This window comes from Nicotiana sylvestris, chromosome 12, assembly GCF_000393655.2.
Source record: "Nicotiana sylvestris chromosome 12, ASM39365v2, whole genome shotgun sequence".
NCBI lineage: Eukaryota > Viridiplantae > Streptophyta > Magnoliopsida > Solanales > Solanaceae > Nicotiana > Nicotiana sylvestris.
The window spans coordinates 6,974,610-6,984,315 of record NC_091068.1 but is presented as its reverse complement, the minus strand read 5'-3'; positions in this window follow the sequence as shown (position 1 = coordinate 6,984,315).

Here is a 9,706-nt window from a genome sequence, read left to right as displayed (position 1 = left end):
AAGAAGACAACTCCACTAAAGGATCAGGTTCACAATGAGTCTATGTGTATCTGTAGTTGAGTTGAAATCTTTTTATTTGTTCTTCATTGTAACTCCTATCTTGCTTTCTTAGAAGCTGTGTTTTAGGAAACCCAAAATCACAAACCCTCTAAGTTTGTGTTGTGACTAGAGTTAGTCATAAATTAAAGTCTTTGTAACTAGAGAGTGACAAAGTGGCTTGTGGTAAGAGTATTATAAGTTTGTTAAGTTGAAGTAGAGTCATTACAAAGTGGCTTGTAATAGTGAGGTTACAAGTTAGTGAAGTTGAAAGCCTACAAGTGTAGGTCGTGGTTTTTGTTCCCTTGAGTGGGATTTCTCCACATAAAAATCTCGTGTCTCTTTTACTTACTGCTTCATAAGTATTCTCAGTGGAAACTCATAGAGGATCAGGTACTTTATAGTTTGGTGGGCTCATATAAACTAACAGATAGGTGCCAATATATTATTCGCGCTACGAGTATTCTAGAGACTAGTGAAGTCTCATTTACTACTTTTCAGCTGTTGGGGTAGCCTTCAGATAATGAGAGGCATATGAGTTGAACGGGACAGTCGGTGCTGCACCACTTACATGGCATGAGTTCTCCATTCTCTTCTTGGAGAAGTTTGTTCCATAGACCCGCAGAGACGAGTTGTGTAGCCAGTTTGAGCAACTACATCATGAGGGTATGTCCGTGATCCAGTATGAGAAGAGATTTTTAGAGTTGGCTTGTCACACGATTTGGTTGGTTCCCATAGAGAGGGAGAGGATTAGGAGGATCATGATGGCCTCAACTATGGACTGTGATTCGTTATGACTCGAGAAATTGCATTAGGTTCTAGGTTTGACAAGGTGGTTGATATTTCTAGGCGGCTAGAGCAGGTCTATAGTTAGGAGTGTGAGGAGAGGGAGGCAAAGAGGCCTTATGGTTTGGGTGGTTTCAACGGTGTTTCTTCTGGAGGGCAGTCCCACCACAGTAGGGTCATCCTTATAGGCCCACTCAGATGGCTTGTCCGGTTCATCATGGTGCATCAGCTAGCCATGGTTCATACAGTGCTCATTCAGGTCAGCCATCTCTCAGTGACCTCCCAGCTCAAAGTTCATCTCGTACTCCATCAGTTTAGGGTTCATCTGTACCAGATTCTTCTAGTAGTTATTATGGTTCTCAGGGTCCGATTCAGTCTCTACCACCATTGGCGGATCAGAGTTGTTTCAAGTGCGGGGAGTTTAGACATGTGTGCAGGCAGTGTCCCCATCATTTTAGAGGTCCAGTTCAGTAGAGGGTTCAGTTTATGACTTCTGCACCAGCCACTTCACCACCCGTTCAGCCAACTCGGGGGCAGCTACAGGTCATCCTAGAGGGGAAGGCCGATCAGATGGTGATCAGGCTCGATTCTATGTATTCCCTGCCAGACCATAGGTTATTGCTTCAAATGCAGTAATCACAGGTATTGTCTCAGTATGCCACAGGGATGCTTCCATATTATTTGACCCTGGTTCCACTTATTCATATGTATCATCATATTTTGCCCATTATTTGGATATGCCCCATGAGTCCTTAGTTTTGCATGTTCATGTATCTACACCGGTGGGCAATTCTATTATTGTGGACTGTATGTATTGATCGTGTGTGGTGACCATTGGGGGATTGGAGACTAGAGTGAATCTCTTATTGCTTAGATGGTTAATTTTGATGTGATTCTGGGCATGGATTAGTTGTTTCCATGTCATGCTATTCTAGATTGTCATGTTAAAACTATGATATTGGCAATGCCAGGGTTACCTAGGATCGAGTGGAGAGGTTCTCTAAACTATGTTCTCAATAGGGTGATTTCATACCTGAAGGCCCAACAGATGGTTGGGAAGGGCTGTTTGTCATATTTAGCCTTTGTGAGGGATGTTAGTGTTAATACTCCTACCATTGATTCTGTTCTAGTAGTGTGAGACTTTTCAGATGTGTTTCCTACAGACCTGTCGAGCATGCCGCCTGACAAGGACATTGATTTTGATATTGATTTGGTGTTGGACACTCATTCCATTTCTATTCCTCCGTATCGTATGGCACCAGTAGAGTTAAAGAAATTGAAAGAGCAACTTCAGGAGCTTCTTAATAAGGGGTTCATTAGGTCTAGTGTATCGCCTTGGGGTACACCGGTTCTATTTGTAAAGAAGAGGGATGGTACTATGCGGATGTGCATTGACTATAAACAAATGAACAAAGTTATAATTAAGAAGAAGTATCATTTGCCATGCATTGATGACTTATTTGACTAGCTTTAGGGATCTAAAGTGTTCTCTAAGATTGATTTGAGGTTTGGGTATCATTAGTTGAAGATTCGGGACTTTGATATTCTGAAGACGGCATTTAGGACCTGCTATGGTCACTATGAGTTCCTTGTGATGTCTTTTGGGATGACAAATGCCCCAACAACATTCATGCTTCCGAGCTTCCGATGAATAGTGTGTTCCAACCATATCTTAATTCGTTTGCCATAGTATTTATTGATGATATCCTAGTGAACTCGCGTAGCCAGGATGAGCATGCACAACATCTAAAGATGGTACTCCACACGTTGAGAGAGGAGAAACTTTATGCCAAGTTCTTTAAGTGTGAATTTTGGCTCAGTTCAGTGGTGTTCTTGGGGCATGTGGTATACAGTGAGGAGATCAAGGTGGATCCGAAGAGGTTAAGAGTTGGCCTAGACCATCTTCAACTACTGAGATTTGGAGTTTTCTCAGCTTGGACGGATATTATCGTTACTTCATGGAGGGTTTCAAATCCATTGCAGTGCCTTTGTCCAGGTTGACCCAGAAGGGTGCTCTATTCAAGTGGCCGGATGAGTGTGAGGAGAGCTTTTAGAAGCTCAAGGCTGCCTTGACCACAACTTTAGTTCTACTTTTGCCTTTAGTATCGGGTTCTTATATAGTGTATAATGATGCTTCTCGGATTGGTATTAGGTGTGTCTTGTGTAGGAGGGTAGAGTAATTGCTTATGCTTTACGCCAGTTGAAGCCTCATGAGAAGAACTACCATGTTCATTATTTGGAGTTGGCAGCCATCATTCATGCAATGAAGATTTGGAGGCATTATCTCTACGATGTGGCTTTTGAGGTATTTACAGTTCATCGGAATCTCCAGCACTTGTTCAAGCAAAATGATCTAAAGTTGAGGCAACAGATATGGTTGGAGCAACTAAAAGACTATGATATTACCATTTTGTATCACCCAAGAAGGCCAATGTGGTGGCCGATGACTTGAGTAGAAAGGAGGTGAGCATGGGTAGCCTTACATTTATTCCTATTGGTGAGAGACCGCTTGCATCAAATGTTCAGGCCTTGGCTAATCAGTTCGTGAGGTTAGATATTTTGAAGCCTAGTCGGGTCCTAGCTTGTGTGGTTTCTCAGTATTTTTTATATGATCGCATCAGAGAGTGTCAGTATGACGACCCCCGTTTACTTGTCCTTAAGGACACGGTTCAACACGGTGATGCCAAGGAGGTTTCTATGGGGGATGGTAGGGTATTGCGGATGCAGGATCGAATTTGTGTACCCAATGTGGATAGGCTACCTGAGTTGATTCTTGAAGAGGCCCACAATTTGCGGTATTCCATTTATTTGGGTGCTGCAAAGATGTATTGGGACTTGAGGCAGCACTATTGGTGGAGAAGAATGAAGAAGGATATAGTGGAGTTTGTAGCTCGGTACTTGAATTGTCAACATGTGAAGTACGAGCATCAGAGGTCGGGCGGTTTGCTTCAGAGGCTTGAGTTTCCTGAGTGGAAATGGGAGTGTATCACCATGGACTTCGTAGTTGGACTCCCATGGACTTTGAAGAAATTTGATATTATTTAGGTGATTGTGGACTGGTTGATTAAGTTTGCGCATTTCATTCCAGTTAGGACTACCTATTCTTCTAAGTGGTTGGCTGAGATCTATATCTGCAAGATTTTTTGCCTTCATGGTGTGCTAGGGTCCAACATTTCAGATTGGGGCAGCAAGAGTTAGGCACACAGGTTGATTTGAGTACAACATTCCACCCTCAGATGGACGGTCAATCCGAGCGCACCATTCAGATTTTGTAGGATATGCTACGCGCTTGTGTCATGGATTTCGGGAGTTCCTGGGATCAGTTTCTACCGCTTATAGAGTTTGCCTACAATAACAGCTACCAATCGAGTATTCAGATGGCTCTGTATGAGGCCTTGTATGGAGGCGGTGTCAGATCCGGTTGGTTTGTTTGAGCCGGGAGAGGCTAGGCTATTGGTATTAACTTGGTTCAGGATGCTTTGGACAAGGTTAAGTTGATTCAAGATCAGTTTCGCACGAAACAATCTAGACAGAAAAATTACACCAATTGGAAGGTTTGTGATGTTGCCTACATGGTAGGAGAGAAGGTGTTGCTCAGAGTTTCACCTATAGAGGGTGTTATGAGGTTCAGGAGGAAGGGTAAGTTGAGCACTCGGTATATTGGCCCTTGTGAGGTGGTTGAAACGAATGGAGAGGTGGCTTACAAGCCTGCATTGCCACCTAATCTATCGAGTGTTCATACATTGTTTCATGTTTTCATTCTCCGGAAGTATTTCGGTGGTCCGTCTCATGTTTTGGACTTCAGCATGGTTCAGTTAAATGGGGATTCGACTTATGAAGTGAAGCCAGTGGCCATTTTGGATTGGTAGGTTCGGAAGTTGAGGTCAAAGAATATAGCTTCAATGAACGTGTAGTGGGGAGGTCAGCCAGTCGAGGAGGCTACTTGGGAGATCGAGTGGGAGATGCGAAGCAGATATCTATACCTATTTGAGAGTATGATTCTAGACCCATTCGAGGACGAATGTGTAAGAGAGGGAGAATTTAATGACCTGACTGGTCGTTTTGGGTATTATTGCCCCCATTCCCCATTTTTTGCTTATTCTATGTTCGTTTGTTGTTATGTAACTTTATCGGGGTGGTTGGTTTGGATCTGGGGATGTTTCGAAATGAATTGGGACACTTAGTCCCAAGGTTGGAAGCCTGAGTTGAAAGAGTTGACCGGATGTTGACTTATGTGTGAATGACTCCAAAATGGAGTTTTGATAGCTCTGTATGGTGATTTTGGACTTAGGAGTGTGTCTGGATATTGGTTTGGAGGTCCGTAGATGATTTTGGCTTGAATTAGCGAAAGTTGGAAAAGTTGAAGTTTGGAGAGTTGAGAAGTTTGACCAAGAGTTGATTTTGTTATCACCAAGCTTGAATTTTGGTTTCGGAAGGTGGAATAGTTTTGTTGTGCCATTTATGACTTGTGTACAAAATTTGAGGTCAATCAACGTTAGTTTGATAGGTATCTATTGTAGAAGTTGGAAATCTATTAGTTCATTAGGCTTGAATTGGGGTGCGATTCGTGTTTTTGATGTTGTTTAATGTGATTTGAGGCCTCGATTAAGTTTCTATGCTATTTTAGGACATGTTCGTATGTATGGTTGAGGTCTCGAGGGCCTCGTGTGGATTTCAGATGGTTAACGAATCAACATTTGGACTTGAAGCATTGCTGAGATTGTTGATCTTTTGGTGTGAACACACTTGCGGTGGGATTGGCCGCAGGTGCGGGTGGAGTGACGCAGAGGCGTATCTTGGTCTGGCCAGGGGAGAGTTGCAGGCACGGAGAAGAACCGCATCTACGAGTCTGCAAAAATAGAAAGTTGGTCGCAGGTGCAGGCTGGAGTAAAGGCAGGGAGGCCCGCAGAAGCGAGGGGATTTCCGTAGAAGAAAAATCACTTCTGCAGTGAGGAGACCATAGGTGCAGAGTTTTGGATTTTGGCCTTGGTGTGCAGGTGCGGACGCGGAGCCGCAGATGCGAGCATTTGGACGCAGGAGCAGTAGGTCGGGGGTCAAGTGTTTTTTGTAAATGCAGATTTTTAACCGCAAAAGTAGTACCATAGAAGCGGTTAAGTGGACCGCAGAAGCGGAACCTCTAGCAAAATGCTTAAAGTCGAGGGTTAGAGTTATTTCTTCATTTTTTAACTTTTGGTGCTCGGATATAGGCAAGTTTTGAAGGGGTTTTCACTAGATTTCAAGAGGTAATCAACTTTTGGTCATTTTTATCTATTAATATTGAATTCCCCCTCCCCCCAGATTATGTGTTTTTAAGGTGGAATTTTTGGGATTTTGGACTAGAGATTGGAGAGTAAGACTTGGGGAATCGAGGGTCAATTTTTGGTCGGAGTTAGATGGTTTTGTTATGGTTGGACTCGTTATTGAATAGGTATTCGAATTTTGTAAATTTTGTTGGATCCTGAGACATGGGCCTGGAGTAGACTTTGTAACTTAGCTTTATTGTATGGAATCAATTCCTATAGCTTGTATTAAGTTGTTTGTGGCTAGATTCGAGTCATTTGGAGGTCGATTCGTGAGGAAAGGGCTTGTTGGAGTAGAGATTTGCACGATTTGAGGTAAGTAACACTTCTAAACTTGATGTTGAAGGTATGAATCCCCGAACTATGTGTTATGTGGTTGGTGTTGAGGTGATGGGCGTATGGGCGTGCACCGTAGTAATTGTGATCCGGTTATTCCATGTAATTGTGGAGTTACCCAATCTTGTTGTTATTCATGAAATCTCCATATGTTAGAAAACTTGAGCTGTGATCCATGTTAGAAGTCATGTTTAGGCTATATGCTGGTATTTTTCAGACCCACAAAGGTCGTTTCTACTGTTGAGTTATTTGAGTAAATTGCAGTTATGTACTCAGTCACATTCATCATTTGCATATCATATCTCAGTCTATGTTATCATTTATTGTTGCATCATGAATCATTGTTTGGGCTGATTGGTATGAGATTTGTGAGCCCGAGAGACTGGAGAATTTGATGACTGAGTAAGGCTGAGGGCCTGATTGTGAGTGATATTTATGGGATCGGGTTGCACGCCAGAGCAGGCTTTATTGATTTATGATGGCATTGGGTTGCACGGTGCAGCATGCCATGTTGGCTTATATTAGCGCTTAGGCAGGATCCGCCCCTTCGGAATTTGACATACCAGCAGTGACGCAGGTACCGCTAGGTGCGAATGCCGAGTGCAAGTACTGAATGATTGAGAGTGATGAGCGATTGGGAGTGCTGAGTGATTGAGCGTGCTGAGTGAGGTTGAATACTCCGAGAGTGTGAGTATTTGAGTTTATCACTGTATTGCATTACAGGTGACATGCATATTTGACATGTTAAGGTTAATCTGTTACTTATTGAGTACATTGGGTCAGTTGTACTCATACTACACTCTGCACTTCGTGTGCAGATCCAGGTACTTCTGGGCACGGTGGTTGCTAGACTTGGAGAATTTCCTACTTGGAGACTTTTGAGGTAGCTGCTTTGGCATTCGCAGACATCGACTCTCCTTTTTTTCCAGTTTATTTAGCATGATTCCATCTTTCTAGAAAATTTTATTAGAAGTTTTGACTATGTTGATATAGTAGCTCATGTATTCAGTGATACCTCGATTTTGAGGGATTTTGTATTGAGTCGTAGTATTTCTTATCAATTATTTATGAGATTTTTACTGTTAAACTTATTTCATCATGTTTTCATTTAAATATGCGTAGTTATTTGTGATTGTCGGCTTGCCTAGTTTCGTGATAGGCGCCATCATGACATATTGAGTTTAGGTCGTGACAACTTCCATATATCCATAAGATATAATACACCATGCATCAAGAAATTTCCTTGCTTATGCCATCCTCAAAACAGCCTCTACAAGTCATAACCGATCCATAAGTATGCCTCAGATCGAAACTAATACAACACTTAACGCAATCAAATTCCCGATGGTAGACACCCCCAGGTACACCCCCAGTTGGCTCAAAGTCGTAGAACAAAACATATGATAACTCACAATACATATACAGTATTACGGCCATAATCCCGTAGTGGGATTCAACTAAACTGTTCATAACCTCATGTAAAACAAACCATATAATACCTTAACTCATCTTGCTAAGCTTGTATTCATCTTCGTGACGATCGGTTAACTTTCTCAACCAATCCAAACCCAAATCGCAACACCTATAACCCATTGGTAGAAAAGAAACCCTCCACACAACATCATAAGGATCACACATCTGTAGATTACCCCGTAGGTGATAACCCACCTGCTTAGCCTCAAACTGATATCTCTCTATATCCATTCACATCCACAACTACTACGCAATCACTTAGTCTTCTGAGTCTGAACTCATCAACAAGACATGAGAATCCACTTTGTTTCACAATTGAAATAACATGAAATAATCCCTCAAAACCCTCATAACTCCCGACCGTATAACACATCCACAGAAATCGAGCACCCAATAGTCATTTTCATATCTCATGCAAGCTCTTTTCGTCACATTCAAACCATCTTAACACATCCCACAATCACATCCTACTCATCATATAGCCATCCAACTACTCACTAAGCCATCACTCCCACTCATAGGGACACCACTGGACATAGAAGTCCATAAGCACATACTTACACAACTGAATCATTGTTCCTAAGCTGCGGTCAAAACCCGACCTCAAGTCCTTTAGACTGTCCCACCACTAAAACACCGAAAACATATCTCGTACTTCATCCATGGAACTACGAGTCGTCGATGCACAGTTGATACCGAGTTCTCACATATGCATAGGAGTGACATACGCTTCAAGTTGAATCAATGTCACATGATAAGGAGAGAAATATGGGAAGTTTATCCTAAATGCCATGTAGCCTCTCGAAGATAGGTATGAATTGCATCATACCGTCTGCAAGACTCTACTAGACATTTGTTCATGACTCGTAGAACCTATGAACCTAGATCTCTGATACCAACTTGTCACGACCCAAAATCCAACTAGTCGTGATGGCACCTAACCCAACCCACTAGATAAGCCAATTTAACAATAATCCAATTTCAAATGAGATTTACTAAGAAAATAATGATGAAATAATTGAACTTTTATACAACAACCTAAGGACTGGCAGTATAAATCATGAGCTTCTAAGATTTAGAGTTTACAAAGTAGGTATGAAATAAATACACCATCTGTTCGAAAAAATACATAAATAGATTTATAAATCTAAAGCTACCAAGAACAAGATGCAGTTATAACCGGAACGCATGTACATCTTCAATGCCAGCTCCCGGCATACACAACAATATCAGCTCCAAAATCTGCATGCACGGTACATAAGTATAGTATGAGTACAACCAACCCCATGTACTCAATAAGTATCCGAACTAACCTCGACGAGGTAAAAGAATCAAGAACTATAGATGATACTCAGTAACACTTGTGCAGTTCATAATTTCAACAAGTATAGAACAGATATATGATCAAATGAGAAAATCTCAAGTAAAACCACTTTGATGCTCACACCTTTGTTTTAAAGTGTTCTGCTCGGTCAACAATGCAACATATAAGGAAGATATGCAAGTAAATCAACTAAACAATCAAGGAAATTACCAGTAAAGATGAAATATAATAACCAAATATCAGTCCATTGTGGCGCGCAACCCGATCCAATAATAGTAACCAGCTCTCTCAGAGCTCACATCAACCAGAAAACCGTCAGTTTCTCACAATTCGCGTGTATACCATTAAGAGAGAAACATGAGAGGGTGACCCTAGGGGAGTGAATCTTTATCCACACGCAAGCGCAGCCAATTCAACGTGCTACCAGCCCGGCGTGGTCACAGGCTCAATG